Genomic DNA, 16,702 nt, shown 5'->3' on the forward strand with positions numbered 1-16,702 from the left:
TTGAGCTCTCCAACTGGCAGAAATTTTTATTAATGGTAAAAAGTAAATAATGACATAACCTAAAGTCAATGGATCTTAGATTGACTAAAACAAGTACTTATTCAGATAGCCAATTTCAATATTTTCATACTTAAATAAAAGTAAAAATTATATGAATACATATGTTTTCCAAGGACGTAACTTTGTTTTGTACCCCTGTGGTGATACTGCCATTACCACTAAGTGTAAAATTGAAATTGTAAGCATTGTGTATTTTTATTCCATGCAAGGAATTTGATTTCTCCATTAGAGAATAATAGCCAAAGCATTATGAATAGGTAATGAGAACAGGAGTGCTGAGGGAAGGGAAAGACAGGAATTCAAGGGAAAAAAGACTTTTTTTAAGTAGAAATTTTAACAGGACATACTCTATGATCACAACATAATAATATTAAAAGTAAACAATAAAAGGATGAACATAATCATCTGAGCAACTTGGAAACCTAAAAATATTCTTTTATATAAGCCCCAAAGATGAAGTAAAAAGAGAAATTAAGATACAGCAAGATCTTTGCAGAGGAAAATTTATGGCCTTAAATTATTTGTTTTTATAGATACAAGGCTAAAAGTTAAAGAATTAAGTGCTCCCTCTCAAAAAACTGGGGAAAAAATGACATAATACACCTAAAGAAACTAGGAGGCAAGAATCAATAATAACAAGAGATAAAAGCAATGAAATAGAACACAAAAGAAATGGAAAGGATAGATATATCATAAACAGTTCATCTTTGAAAAAAATCTATAAAGTCATTTTAAAAATACTCAAAAGCCAGATAGAGATAAAAGTGAAACAGGATGCATTTTAACTACACATATAAAAGAGATAAAAAATTATAAGAATACTATATATAGATCAGATCAGATCAGATCAGTCGCTCAGTTGTGTCTGACTCTTTGCGACCCCATGAATCGCAGCACGCCAGGCCTCCCTGACCATCACCAACTCCCGGAGTTCACTCAGACTCATGTCCATTGAGTCAGTGATGCCATCCAGCCATCTCATCCTCTGTCGTCCCCTTCTCCTGCTCCCAATCCCTCCCAGCATCAGAGTCTTTTCCAATGAGTCAACTCTTCGCATGAGGTGGCCAAAGTATTGGAGTTTCAGCTTTAGCATCACTCCTTCCAAAGAACACCCAGGGCTGATCTCCTTCAGAATGAACTGGTTGGATCTCCTTGCAGTCCAAGGGACTCTCAAGAGTCTTCTCCAGCACTACAGTTCAAAAGCATCAATTCTTCAGCTCAGCCTTCTTCACAGTCTCACATCCATACATGACCACCGGAAAAACCATAGCCTTGACTAGTCAGACCTTTGTTGGCAAAGTAACATCTCTGCTTTTGAATATGCTATCTAGGTTGGTCATAACTTTCCTTCCAAGGAGTAAGCGTCTTTTAATTTCATGGCTGCAGTCACCATCTGTAGTGATTTTGGAGCCCCCAAAAATAAAGTCTGACACGGTTTCCACTGTTTCCCCATCTATTTCCCATGAAGTGGTGGGACTGGATGCCATGATCTTTGTTTTCTGAATGTTGAGCTTTAAGCCAACTTTTTCACTCTCCACTTTCACTTTCATCAAGAAGCTTTTTAGTTCCTCTTCACTTTCTGCCATAAGGGTGGTGTCATCTGCATATCTGAGGTTATTGATATTTCTCCCGGCAATCTTGATTCCAGCTTGTGTTTCTTCCAGTCCAGCATTTCTCATGATGTACTCTGTATATAAGTTAAATAAACAGGGTGACAATATACAGCCTTGACGTACTCCTTTTCCTATTTGGAACCAGTCTGTTGTTCCATGTCCAGTTCTAACTGTTGCTTCCTGACCTGCATACAAATTTCTCAAGAGGCAGATCAGGTGGTCTGGTATTCCCATCTCTTTTAGAATTTTCCACAGTTTCTTGTGATCCACACAGTCAAAGGCTTTGGCATAGTCAATAAAGCAGAAATAGATGTTTTTCTGGAACTCTCTTGCTTTTTCCATGATCCAGCAGATGTTGGCAATTTGATCTCTGGTTCATCTGCCTTTTCTAAAACCAGCTTGAACATCAGGAAATTCACGGTTCACATATTGGTGAAGCCTGGCTTGGAGAATTTTGAGCATTACTTTACTAGCGTGTGAGATGAGTGCAATTGTGTGGTAGTTTGAGCATTCTTTGGCATTGCCTTTCTTTGGGATTGGAATGAAAACCGACCCTTTCCAGTCCTGTAGCCACTGCTGAGTTTTCCAAATTTGCTGGCATATTGAGTGCAGCACTTTCACAGCATCATCTTTCAGGATTTGGAATAGCTCAACTGGAATTCCATCCACTAGCTTTGTTTGTAGTGATGCTCTCTAAGGCCCACTTGACTTCACATTCCAGGATGTCTGGCTCTAGGTCAGTGATCACACCATCGTGATTATCTGGGTCGTGAAGATCTTTTTTGTACAGTTCTTCTGTGTATTCTTGCCATCTCTTCTTAGTATCTTCTGCTTCTGTTAGGTCCATACCATTTCTGTCCTTTATCGAGCTCATCTTTGCATGAAATGTTCCTTTGGTATCTCTAATTTTCTTGAAGAGATCCCTAGTCTTTCCCATTCTGTTGTTTTCCTTTATTTATTTGCATTGATCACTGAAGAAGGCTATCTTATCTCTTCTTGCTATTCTTTGGGACTCTGCATTCAGATGTTTATATCTTTCCTTTTCTCCTTTGCTTTTCGCTTCTCTTCTTTTCACAGCTATTTGTAAGGCCTCCCCAGACAGCCATTTTGCTTTTTTGCATTTCTTTTCTATGGGAATGGTTTTGATCCCTGTCTCCTGTACAATGTCATGAACCTCATTCCATAGTTAATCAGGCACTCTATCTATCAGATCTACGCCCTTAAATCTATTTCTCACTTCCACTGTATAATCATAAGGGATTTGATTTAGGTCATACCTGAATGATCTAGTGGTTTTCCCTACTTTCTTCAATTTAGGTCTGAATTTGGCAATAAGGAGTTCATGGTCTGAGCCACAGTCAGCTCCTGGTCTTGTTTTTGTTGACTGTATAGAGCTTCTCCACATGTAACTTCATAGCAAACAATCTGAAAACCTAGAGGAAATGGATGATTTCCTAACTGAATATAAATCACCTAAAATCAACCTAAAAAGTAAAAACATGATAATTACCACAGTAAGAGCTATTATTTTGAAAAGTCAACAGGGCAATACAGTTTTACCCCATCTTTCAACAATTAGAATTGCAAAAACACTTAAATTATTTTGGACTCTAGCCAAAGATGGAAAGCTCTTGTACTTTTTTAAAGCATAACCTTAGTATCAAAACCTATTAAAGATGGCAACACAAAAAAGAAAAAAATAGGCCCATTTCACTATAAATATAGGTAAGATTCTAAACATAATATTAGCAAAAATATAACCAATGTGTCAAAGGCATAGTTAATATATGCTATGCTATGCTAAGTCACTTCAGTCGTGTCTGACTCTGTGTGACCCCATAGACGGCAGCCACCAGGCTCCCCCATCCCTGGAATTCTCCAGGCAAGAACACTGGAGTGGGTTGCCATTTCCTTCTCCAACGCATGAAAGTGAAAAGTGAAAGTGAAGTCGCTCAGTCGTGTCCGAATCTTAGCGACCCCATGGACTGCAGCCTACCAGGCTCCTCCATCCATGGGATTTTCCAGGCAAAAGTACTGGAGTGGGGTGCCATCGCCTTCTCCGACAGTTAATATAACTAAGGTTTATTTATGGAATGGAAAGTGTTTAATGGTAAAAAATCTGTCACATAATTCCTTATATCTACACATTTAAGAAAAAAATCATTGAAAATATTAATAAATGACAAAATGTTATTTGATATGATTCAGCAGTCATCTCCAATTACAAACACCCTAAGAATAATAGCAATAGAAGAAAACAACCTACAGGCGGGTAATTAACTAAAAATCAAGAGTATGTATTATCCTAAATGGGAAAGCATTGCCAAGTATCTTAATTAAGAACTTAGCAGAAATGTTCAGTATCTTCATTATTATTTAATTCTGTCTTGGGTATTTTTGAAGAAAATAAAACATCTGGCATAAAAATAAGAAAAGAAGACACAAAACTATGTATTTTCTGTTGGTAATATGAATGCATGACCAGGAGGCCTATGAGAAATATAAGTTTAAAAAAATCTTTAGAATTAACAAAATTAGCAAGAAAGCTGGATATAAGATAAATATCAACATCTTTTCTCCATTTAGGTCCCTAGAAATGATAAATATTATATTTATATTAGCAACAATAAAATACTTAGCATAAATTTTCCAAGAAAGACAGAGAACCTCTTTGAAGAGGACTGTAACCCATTGAAAGATGTCAAATAAGATCTGGCTGGTAGAAGGACATACCAGGTTCTTGATTGAGAAGACTTTACTTGATAAAAATGTCAATTTTCAAATGTAATGCCATTCCTCTTGGAATTTCAACAGGGTTTTGTTTTAGGGAGATAGGAAAAGAATTAGATAGTCTTATTTTTGGAAAGGGGTATGTAAAAAGAATTTTAAACTTGTATATAGCATAAAACATGTGAAAGGCAAGAAAGAAACAATAGATATAAAAAACATATTTGCATCAGAGATGATATATAAAGGGGTATATGTGAGAGTTGGACTGTGAAGAAGGCTGAGTGCCGAAGAACTAATGCTTTTGAACTGTGGTGTTGGAGAAGACTCTTGAGAGTCCCTTGGACTGCAAGGAGATCCAACCAGTTCATTCTAGAGATCAGCCCTGGGTGTTCTTTGGAAGGAATGATGCTAAAGCTGAAACTCCAGTACTTTGGCCACCTCATGCGAAGAGTTGACTCATTGGAAAAGACTCTGATGCTGGGAGGGATTGGGGACAAGAGGAGAAGGGGACGACAGAGGATGAGATGGCTGGATGGCATCACTGACTCGTTGGACATGAATCTGAGTGAACTCCGGAAGTTGGTGATGGACAGGGAGGCCTGGCGTGCTGCGATTCATGGGGTCGCAAAGAGTCGGACACGACTGAGCGACTGAACTGAACTGAACTGGTATCTGGGCTTCCCAGGTGGTGCAGTGGTAAAGGATCTGCCTGCCAGTGCAGGAGATGCAAGAGATGCAGGTTCCACCCCTGGGTCAGAAAGATGCCCTGGAGTAGGAAGTGGCAACCTGCTCCAGTATTCTTGCCTGGAGAATTCCATGGACAGAGGAGACTGGAGGGCTATAGTCCATGGGGTCACATAGAATTGGACATGACTGAGTGACTGAGCATACACACACACACACACACACACACACACACACACACACATTTGTAATATGGGGCTTCCCCAGTGGCTCAGTGGTAAAGTCTTTCTGCCAATGCAGAAGACGTAGGTTCAACCTCTGGGTCAGGAAGATCCCCTGGAGAAGGAAATGGCAACCCACTCCAGTATGCTTGCCTGGGATATCCCACAGACAGAAGGGCCTGTCAGGCTACAGTCAGTACATGGCGTCCCAAAAGAGTCAGACAGGACTTGGTGACTGAACAACAAGTTGTCTGTAATATACAAAGAGATCTCACAATATGATTTTTTTAAAAGGTAGAATCTAATAGGTGAGGATATGAATAGGCTATTCTTAAATAGACACAAATTTTCAATAAATATATTCTTTAAACTCATCCAAATTTTCAACCAACAAATTCACTTATAGTCAGGAAGATGGAAATTAAAGCAACAATAAAATTTTGTTTTACACTTATCAGAGTGGCAAAAACTAAAGAGAATTATAACACATTGCTGGTAGGGACATGGGGAAAAGATACTCCCAAATATTGCTAGGTACAAATGTAATGTATTACTGTCCTTTTGGGAAAGTAACATGTAACTTTTATGCAAAATTTAAAATATATAATATGCTCCTTGACCCTACAATCCCATCTTCTTAGAACCCATCCCATAGAAATCAAAACACCACCGGTGAGGACAAATGTATAATGATGTTTATCGAAGTTTATTCATAGCAGAAAAGTAGAAATGAAGTAGCTAAATAAATGTGGCTCATTCACAACATGGAATATTAAGTAGCCATTAAAAGGAATAAATAGGAACTACTGTATATCAATTAATTTTGGTGGATTTCCACAAAATATTGTTTTATATTTGTAAATGTATATATAGGCCTGTATATAATTGTATGAAAACAGAGGGGAAGAAAATGAAAGGATAATTACCATTTGTTAACATAGTCTGCTGGGATGGGGAAGGAAGAAGAGAAGAGAAATGTGGGGACCCGGAAAAAGAGAAAGAGAAAAAGGAGATTTTTACTTTAAGAGTATGAGCATGATCAAATTATGTATTTATGAAAAGTTATAAACCTATGTGCATGTATACAAAAAAATTTTTTTTGAATAGGGAAATCTAAATGTTACCTATTGGATTGTGATTGAAAAAACACAAAACTGAATTAAGACCCAGGGGAAGGACAACACCATAAAGCACTACAGTTTAGTCACTATGGCAACCTGCAAAGTATTTTTGCAGAGCTGTTCTCACAGCTCCCACATGTACAATCAAAACAAATATGCTAAACATTAAAATTTAAAGAGAATTGGTCATTTTATTTGTTGTATTAACACATTTAATAGTGTCATTGTACATAATGTGAAATTTATGTTAAATCCATATAATATTATACAGTCAAGGCCATCTATTTTTGTTTATTTATGACTGTGGTTTCCAAAGGATGGATAGTATAAAGAAAAATTTCTGATGCTATAATACAAGGTGATGAGAGAGGCTACATGCAAATATAAGGTGTCCTTTTCAAACATATACATGTGAAGGTATGCATATATACATATTTGCATACACTGTGTTGTTCAGTCACTAGGTCATGTCTGACTCTTTGTGACCCCATGGACTGTAGCATGCCAGGCTTCCCTGTCCTTTACCATGCTATACTATATTTGTATATGTTATCAGATTTTTAAAAATCGCATCGCTTATGTGAGTTCATTTCCATAATGGTACTAAAAGAATTAACTATATTACCTGCTTTAGAAGATAAAATTGTAGATGAATAATGCAGAGTGATTTCCATTATGAATTTTATCTTTTCTCTCCTTATAATTTTATGTACCTGCCTGCTAGTGCAGGAGAGGTAAGAGACACAGGTTCAGTCCCTGGGCCAAGAAGATCCCCTGGAGGAGGAAACAGTAACCCATTCCAGTATTCTTGCCCGGACGATCCTGTGGACAGAGGAATCTGGTGGGCTACAGCCCATAGTGCTGCAGAGTTGGACACGAGTGAAGCAACTTAGTACGCATATTACCCTCTTTATAAGATAAAATTGTAGATGAATAATGCAGAGTGTTTCCATTATGAATTTTGTATTTTTTCTCCTTATAATTTTATGTATAAAAATAATTCACTGTGAATTTTGTTAAAAAGAAAAAACACAAAAACCCAAAAATGATGGAAGATGAATTTTGGAGAAAGTTAAAACTTTTCTATCGTACTTAGTTTTCACAAGTATGAATTCCCAAAGCAATGTGCAACAGGGTCTCACAAAGCAGTAGGTCTTTCATTAAATTTAGAAATAATTGTTACTAGATAATTAAAGAACATGGAAGATTATTTCTCATCAGAGATATCACTTCTATCCAACGAAATCTTTGTATTTCTCTTGTTGAATGTCCCTGCTCTGTTCTTCAAATTTTACCTCTCTTTCAAGAAGCCCGCCCAGACTCCTCTAGCAGCATAGGATATTTTACTCTTACCATCTATTCTAACCTACTGATGCTATATTAGGTGGCTTGCATATTCTACTCCCTGCTTGGCTGTGAGCTCCTTGAGGGCAAAAACCAAGGCCTGGGACATTCTAGACCTGCAGTGTTGACTGCATGCTGCTGCTGCTGTTAAGTCGCTTTAGTCGTGTCCGACTCTGTGCGACCCCATAGATGGCAGCCCACCAGGCTCCTCCATCCATGGGATTTTCCAGGCAAGAGTACTGGAGTGGGGTGCCATTGCCTTCTCCTACATACATGCATACAAACAGCCCATTTAGGTACCACTTATTTCCCATTTCTGTACTCTTATTTATGGTATATCATTCTTTAATATTCTCACCCTTCTCAGTAATTTGTGTCTCCTAAAAAACTGAATGTATTTCCCTCTGATGATTTCTTATTTCTACAGACCATTTATGCCCAGCATAGAGATTTATCTCCTTCTTATGTCCATGCACTGCTTCAAATTGCTCTCTAATTACTCCATATGTTCATTCTTCGTATCCAAAGCTAGATCCTAGACAGAAATCATGGGGACTGCTTTTTAAATTTTCAAATATCCTAGTACCAAGCACAAGTAATTTAATCATTAATTATGGTTAAATTAAGGAGTACAAATGTATTTTTTCACTCTCTAGAGTCTCATTGTACTCTCAGATATGTTATTAAATTTATAATTATTTGATTTGTATTTAATGGGTAGGTTCAGGAGCATACACACCAACACAATGACTTCAAAATGCTGCTAGAATCACACAATGGCCCAAGGAAACCCTAGGAAAGTGATGAAATGAGTCTTTTTTCTTCATATCCCTACAAGATGACTCAAACCTTCCTCCTAAACTAGAGATAGTCCTTGATCCTAATTGCCATCCTTATACATACGAAATTAACATCTCAAACTGCCTGCAAGTATCTCTCTGTCCAGACTTCCCTTAGGAGCACAATGAGACTGTTGGAAATGTAAAGAATACATGAGGTTGAAAAATAATAATAAATTAGGTGAGATAGGAATAAAGAACATATAACCCAAAGCATAATTCTTATCTGGTTTTCCACAGAGACTCTCTAGGGGTTAGTGTGAATTGCCTGGGAATAGATCAAGGAGGGGGGTATTTACTTGAGAAGCAACTGACAAAAATATAAAACCTACATGAACGATCACCAACTTAAAAATAATAAAAGTACCAAAAAATAACTAGAGAACAAATAAAGGATAAAAGTGCTGAAGTTTTAAGTACATTTATACACTCATTTTGCTTTTGTGAATCTTTACTACAAAATCTTATTCACTCTTCAAAACTAACCATGATTTGACTACAAAGACAGTTAAAACTCTAAGCCAATTTTGAGCTAGACCTTTGCATTAAGAAGAAAAAGCAGAATCCAGTATTAAATGCACAGCACGCATGAATGAAGAGAGGGTCTAAATGGCTACTGAAGTGATATTTCCCCCTACACATATGGCATTGACATCAAGAACTCATAACCACTTGGACCAAGACCTAAAACCAGCTGTAACGTGAAATCTGCTAAAGAAGTAAAGAATATTTCTGTATTGCATTAAACTTTGGTATCTTTCCAGAGCTATTATTTTAACAGATACTCATTATATGTGCACTGCACTTTGCTATCACTTTTTTCTCTCCAAGGTTAGTTCAAAGTGTAGGACCAAAACCTTAGGAAAGACATAAAGAGGAAGATCTGCATCTCTAATCATCCCAGTCGAAGATCACTTTTCCATACACCGATGTTCACATGAATCAGTACCCCAGCTGACATGTCTTAGATGGATAGAAATACCCAAACTTCATCATTGAAAATACAGATGCCCTAAAAATGTATAATTCCAGATGAATAATAATGGCTATTAACCTTACTAATATATATTTGAGTACAGACTGGAAAAGGTGGGAGCCAGCAAATCTTTAATATATTTTCAAGTATGCATAAAGGAACTGGGTAGTTTTTACACATAATGGTGAATTGTCTATATCTTTTTTAAAAAAGAAACTTTGTTTATTTACTTATGGTTGTGCTGGGTCTTCACTGCAGCACGTGCTTTACTCTAGCTGCTAGGAGCAAGGGCTACTTTTCCTTGCATTGCACAGGCTTCTCATTTTGGTGGTTTCTCTTGTTGTGGAGCACAGGCTCTGGGGCTGGTGGGTCTCAGTAGTTGCAGTGCCTGGGCTCAATAGTTGCAGTTCTGCAACTCTAGAATACAGGCTCAATAGTCCTGGTGCACCTGCTTAGTTGCTCTGTGGTATGTGGGATCTTCCCAGATCAGGGATCGAACCCATGTCTCTTGCATTAGCAGGTGGATTCTTTACCACTGAGCTACCAGGGAAGCCCCAGTGAGTTGTCTATATCTGTATATATAAACCAACATACCTAATAAGGTATGCAAGTTTAAAGATAAAAAACCTTTGCGGCTAAAGCAGATATTTCCTACTTGAGAGAAGAAAGAAATCACAGATCATTTGAATCAGTGGTCCAAAAAGTCAAACGTACAAAATAATAGCCATGCTACCACTTCTCTGTGGCTAAAAATCCTGGGGCCTCTAATGAAGCCAAACCAAGGTTGGTAGTCATTTGCTATTGTGACTTTTTCTAGTAGACAATTCAACTTTTCTCACTCAGTTAAGAACTCTAACATTTGCCGCATTTTCAAGCTATTTTAATAACACATTCATATGGCCATTTCCCCAGGCATTTTACTCTCCTGGGTAGGCAAGAGCATACAGGAAGGGACTTTGGGGTCAGACTGACACAAGGGCACGTGCTGGTTCCACCATTCAAAGCTATGTGGGTCTAAGCAAGTCACTTAACCTTGGTTAAGCATCAGTTTCCTTGTTAGAGAAAAGCATATCATTAACACTGGAGTGGCGGCTGCGTGGCACTTGAGCAACTGTGAGGAGATACCCCACGTCCAAGGGCAGAGAAACCCCAGCAAGACGGTAGGCGCTGGAGCAGCAACTGTGTGGTGCTGGAGCAACTTTGACGAGATGTCCCACAAACAAGGGCAAAGGAGAAGCCCCAGCAAGATGGTAGGAGAAGTGAAATCACATTTAGAATCAAACTCCATACCTGCCAGAGATGCTCAGAGGGCTCAAATATACCTTGTGTGCACCAGGACCCAGACACCCCACAGAGACTGAGCCAGAACTGTGTTTGAGTGTCTCCTGTGGAGGTACATGTCAGCAGTGGACTGCTGCAGGGGCAGGGGCTCTGGGTGCAGTAGACCTGTGTGTGGCATAAGCCCTCTTGGAGGAGGTCGCCATTAACCCACCATAGGGCCACCAGAACTTACACAGGACTGGGGAAAGAGACTCTTGGGGGGCATAAACAGAATTTTGTGTGCACCAGGACCCAGAAGAAAGGAAGAGTGACCCCACAAGAGACTGACTTAGACTTGCCCATGAGTGCCCAGGGCGGAGGCATGGGTCATCGACGGCCTGCTGCAGAGTTGGGGGCACTGACTGTAGCAGTGTGTGCATGGGACATATTGAAGGAGGACATTATCTTCATAACCTCCACCATAGTTTGGCCTCAGGTCAAATAATAGGGAAGGAACACAGCCCTGCCCTTCAATAGGAATTGGATTAAAGCTTTACTGAATATGGTGCTGCCTATCAGAACAGGACCCAGTTTCCCCTCTCAGTCACTCTTTCTCATCAGGAAGCTTCCATAAGCCTCTTATCCTTCTTCATCAGAGGGTAGACAGACTGAAATCACAATCACAGAAAACTAACCAATCTGATCACTTGGATCACAGCCTTTTTTAACTCAATGAAACTGTGAACCATGCTGTGTAGGGCCACCCAAGACAGTTGGGTCATGGTGGAGAGTTCTGACAAAACATGGTCCACTGGAGAAGGGAATGGCAAACCACTTCAGTTGTCTTGCCTTGAGAACCCCATGAACAGTATGAGAAGGCAAAAAGACAGGACATTAAAAGATGAACTCCCCAGGTTGGCAGGTGCTACTGGAGATCAGTGGAGAAATAACTCCAGAAAGAATGAAGAGACAGAGCCAAAACAAAAACAACACCCAGTTGTGGATGTGACTGGTGATAGAAGTAAAGTCCGATGCTGTAAAGAGCAATATTGCATAGGAAGCTGGAATGTTAGGTCCATGAATCAAGGCAAATTGGAAGCAGTCAAACAGGAGATGTCAAGAGTGAACATTGGCATTTTAGGAATCAGCATACTAAAATGGATTGGAATGGGTGAATTTAGTTCAGATGACCATTATATCTACTACTGCGGGCAAGAATCCCTTAGAAGAAATGGAGTAGCCATCATGGTCAACAAGAGAGTCCAAAATGCAGTACTTGGATGCAATCTCAAAAATGACAAAATGATCACTGTTTGTTTCCAAGGCAAACCATTCAATATCACAGTCATCCAAGTCTATGCCCTGACCAGTAATGCTGAAGAAGCTGAAGTTGAATGGTTCTATGAAGACCTACAAGATATTCTAGAACTAACACCCAAAAAAGATGTCCTTTTCATTAGAGGGGACTGGAATGAAAAAGTAGGAAGTCAAGAGCTACCTGGAATAACAGGCAAATTTGGCCTTGGAAAACAGAATGAAGCAGAGCAAAGGCTAACAGAGTTTTGCCAAGAGAATGCACTTGTCATAGCAAACACTCTATTCCAACCATACAAGAGAGGACTCTACACATGGACATCACCAGATGGTCAAAATTGAAATGAGATTGATTATATTCTTTGCAGCCGAAGATAGAGAAGTTCTATACAGTCAGCAAAAACAGGCCTGGGAGCTGACTGTGGCTCAGATCACGAATTCCTTATTGCCAAACTCAGACTTAAATTGAAGAAAGTAGGGAAAACCACTAGATCACTCAGGGATGACCTAAATCAAATCCCTTATGATTATACAGTTCAGTTCAGTTCAGTTCAGTCACTCAGTCATGTCCAACTCTTTGAGATCCCATGAATTGCAGCACGCCAGGCCTCCCTGTCCATCACCAACTCCTGGAGTTAACTCAGACTCACATCCATTGAGTCAGTGATGCCATCCAGCCATCTCATCCTCTCTCGTCCCCTTCTCCTCTTGCCCCCAATCCCTCCCAGCATCAGAGTCTTTTCCAATGAGTCAGCTCTTCGCATGAGGTGGCCAAAGTACTGGAGTTTCAGCTTTAGCATCATTCCTTCCAAAGAACACCCAGGGCTGATCTCCTTCAGAATGGACTGGTTGGATCTCCTTGCAGTCCAAGGGACTCTCAAGAGTCTTCTCCAGCACCACTGTTCAAAAGCATCAATTCTTTGGCTCTCAGCTTTCTTCACAGTCAAACTCTCACATCCATACATGACCACCGGAAAAACCATAGCCTTGACTAGACGGACCTTTGTTGGCAAAGTAATGTCTCTGCTTTTCAATATGCTATCTAGGTTGGTCATAACTTTCCTTCCAAGGAGTAAGCGTCTTTTAATTTCATGGCTGCAGTCACCATCTGCAGTGATTTTGGAGCCCAGAAAAATAAAGTCTGACACTGATTCCACTGTTCCCCATCCATTTCCCATGAAGTGATGGGATACAGTAGAAGTGAGAAATAGATTGAAGGGATTAGATCTGATGGACAGAATGCCTGAAGAACTATGGACAGAGGTTCATGACATTGTATAGGAGGCAGTGATCAAAACCAACCTCAAGAAAAAGGAGTGCAAAATGGCAAAATGGCTGTCTGAGGAGGTCTTACATATAGCTATAAAAAGAAGAGAAGTGAAAAGCAAAGGAGAAAAGGAAAGCTATACCCATTTGAATGCAGAGTTCCAAAGAATAGCAAGGAGAGATAAGAATGCCTTCCTCAGTGATCTGTGCAAAGAAATAGAAGAAAACAATAGAATGGGAAAGACTAGAGATCTCTTCAAGAAAATTAGAGATACCAAGGAGACTTTTCATGCAAAGATGGGCACAATAAAAAACAGAAATGGTACAGACATAACAGAAGCAGAAGATATTAAGAAGAGGTAGCAAGAATACACAGAAGAACTATACAAAAGATCTTCATGACCCAGATAATCACGATGGTGTGATCACTCATCTAGAGCCAGACATGCTGGAATGCAAAGTCAAGTGGGCCTTAGGAAGCATCACTACAAACAAAGCTAGTAGAGGTGATGGAATTCCAGTTGAGTTTTTCAAATCCTGAAAGATGATGCTGTGAAAGTGCTGCACTCAATATGCCAGCAAATTTGGAAAACTCAGCAGTGGCCACAGGACTGGAAAAGGTCAGTTTTCATTCCAATCTCAAAGAAAGGCGATGCCAAAGAATGCTCAAACTACTACACAATTGCATTCATCTCACATGTTAGTAAAGTAATGCTCAAAATTCTCCAAGCCAGGCTTCAACAGTACATGAACTGTGAACTTCCAGATGTTCAAACTGGTTTTAGAAAAGGCAGAGGAACCAGAGATCAATTTGCCAACATCTGCTGGATCATCAAAAAAGCAAGAGAGTTTCAGAAAAACATCTATTTCTGCTTTATTGACTATGCCAAAGCCTTTGACTGTGTGGATCACACCAAACTGTGGAAAACTCTGAAAGAGATGGGAATAGCAGGCCACATGACCTGCCTCCTGAGAAATCTGTATGCAGGTCAGGAAGTAACATTTAGAACTGGTTGAACAACAACAGACTGGTTCCAAATAGGAAAAGGAGTGCATCAAGGATGTATATTGTTACTCTGCTTGTTTAACTTATATGCAGAGTATATCATGCAAAATGTTGGACTGGATGAAGCACAAGCTGGAATGAAGATTGCCAGGAGAAACATCAATAACCTCAGATATGCAGATGACACCACCCTTACGGCAGAAAGCGAAGAACTAAAGAGCCTCTTGATGAAAGTGAAAGAGGAGAATGAAAAAATTGGCTTAAAATTCAACATTCAGAAAACTAAGATCATGGCATCTGGTCCCATCACTTCATGGGGAATAGATGGGGAAACAGTGGAAAAAGTGACAGACTTTATTTTGGGGGGCTCCAAAATCACTGCAGATGGTGACTGCAGCCATCAAATTAAAAGATGCTTACTCCTTGGAAGAAAACTTATGACCAACCTAGACAGCATATTAAAAAGCAGAGACATTACTTTGCCAACAAAGTTCCATCTCGTCAAAGCTATAGTTTTTCCAGTAGTCATGTATGGATGTGAGAGTTGGACTGTGAAGAAAGCTGAGGACCGAAGAATTGATGCTTTTGAACTGTGGTGTTGGAGAAGACTCTTGAAAGTCCCGTGGACAGCAAGGAGAGCCAACCAGTCCATCCTAAAGAAAATCACTCCTAAATATTCACTGGAAGGACTGATGCTGAAGCTGAAACTCCAATACTTTGGCCTGCTGATGCAAAGAGCTAACTCATTTGAAAAGACCCTGATGCTGGGAAAGTTGAAGGCGGGAGGAGAAGGGGATGACAGAGAATGAGATGGTTGGATGGCATCACCAATTCAATGGACATGAGCTTGAGTAAACTCTCAGAGTTGGTGATGGACAGGGAGGCCTGGTATGCTGTAGTCCATAGGGTCAAAAAGAGTTGGACACAAATGAGCAACTGAACTGAACTGAAAATTTGTTCAACTTGGAGACTGCTGCAAAATACCCAACCCAATACCTGCCACACAAGGCATTCAATAAATAGTAGATCTTTTGGTATTTACTGGAGAATCAAGGACCGTTTGACCTAAATACTCTTGTAAGTTGTCCCTTCCCCAGTTGTGATGCCATGTCAAACACATACTGAACACAAGGCAGCTAGAGAGGAGGGTTTTGTTTGTTTTATTCCAGCTGTCTTATTGCCCTGCCTTTCTTTCATACAAGTACTCTTTCTTTCTGCCCTGTCTCAGCTCAAAAGGCATCTTATCAGTGAGGCATTCTCTGACCACCTTACAAAGATGCAAACTGCCCTAGACAACCACATCCTCCTCATTCTGCTTTTATTTTTATGTCAAACTTCATCTGACAGTTGTGTAGGGTCTTAGTTGTGGCATGTGGCATCTAGTTCTCTGCTCAAGGATCACACCCAAACCCCTGCATTGGGAATGTGGAGTCTTAGCCACTGGACCACCGGTTAGTCCCCTGACCATTTTTTCTATTCACTTATTTATTTGTAGACTATTACTAGAAAGCAGTGGAAACAGTGGCAGATTTCATTTTCTTGAGCTCCAAAATCAATGCAGATGGTGACTGCAGTCATGAAATTAAAAGACGCTTGCTCCTTAGAAGAATAGATATGGCAAACTTAGACAGTGTATTAAAAAACAAAGACATCACTTTGCTGACAAAGGTTCATATAGTCAAAGCTATGTTTTTTCCAGTAGTCATGTATGGATGTAAGAGTTGGACATCAAGAAGGCTGAGCACTAAAGAACTGATGCTTTTGAACTGTGGTGTTGGAGAAGACTCTTGAGAGTCCCTTGGATAGCAAGGAGATCAAACCACTCAATTCTGAAGGAAGTCAACCCTAAATATTCATTGGAAGGACTGATGCTGAAGCTAAAACTCCTGATGAGAAGAGCTGACTCACTGGAAAAGACCCTAATGTTGGGAAAGATTAAGGGCAAGAGGAGAAGGGGGCGACAGAGGATGAGATGGTTAGATGGCCTCACTGACTCACTGGACATGAGTTTGAGCAAGCTCCAAGAGATAGAGAAGGACAGAGAAGCCTGGCGTGCTGCAGTTCATGGGGTTGCAGAGAGTCAGACATGACTAAGTGACCGAACAACAACAACTAAAAAGCACGTTCCCTGAGGGCAAGGGCCTTGTCTCATTCACAGCTCTATCTTCCAGAACACTGCCTGACACACACAAGACGTTCTATAAATAGTTATTGATAAATACTCTTCTGAGAAGAATAAGCTGCCTCCTGCCGGGTAATGACCTGAAA

At 39.8% G+C, this 16,702-nt stretch overlaps 1 protein-coding gene across 4 annotated transcripts in view; it reads right to left on the bottom strand.

Annotated features, from left to right (window-relative positions):
- FTCDNL1 (formiminotransferase cyclodeaminase N-terminal like) overlaps nt 1-16,702 on the bottom strand; it is a 158,078-nt gene that overhangs the window by 86,702 nt on the left and 54,674 nt on the right. The window contains exon 6 of one of the 4 annotated variants that reach the window (XM_070769861.1): nt 1-16,702. This exon is cut by the window's right edge and continues 11,684 nt beyond it. The exons of the other annotated variants lie outside the window; for them this stretch is intronic. The gene's annotated coding sequence lies outside the window, so the exon portion shown is untranslated. 4 annotated transcript variants of the gene reach the window in all.

Source organism: Bos indicus, chromosome 2, assembly GCF_029378745.1.
Source record: "Bos indicus isolate NIAB-ARS_2022 breed Sahiwal x Tharparkar chromosome 2, NIAB-ARS_B.indTharparkar_mat_pri_1.0, whole genome shotgun sequence".
Taxonomy (NCBI): Eukaryota; Metazoa; Chordata; class Mammalia; order Artiodactyla; family Bovidae; genus Bos; species Bos indicus.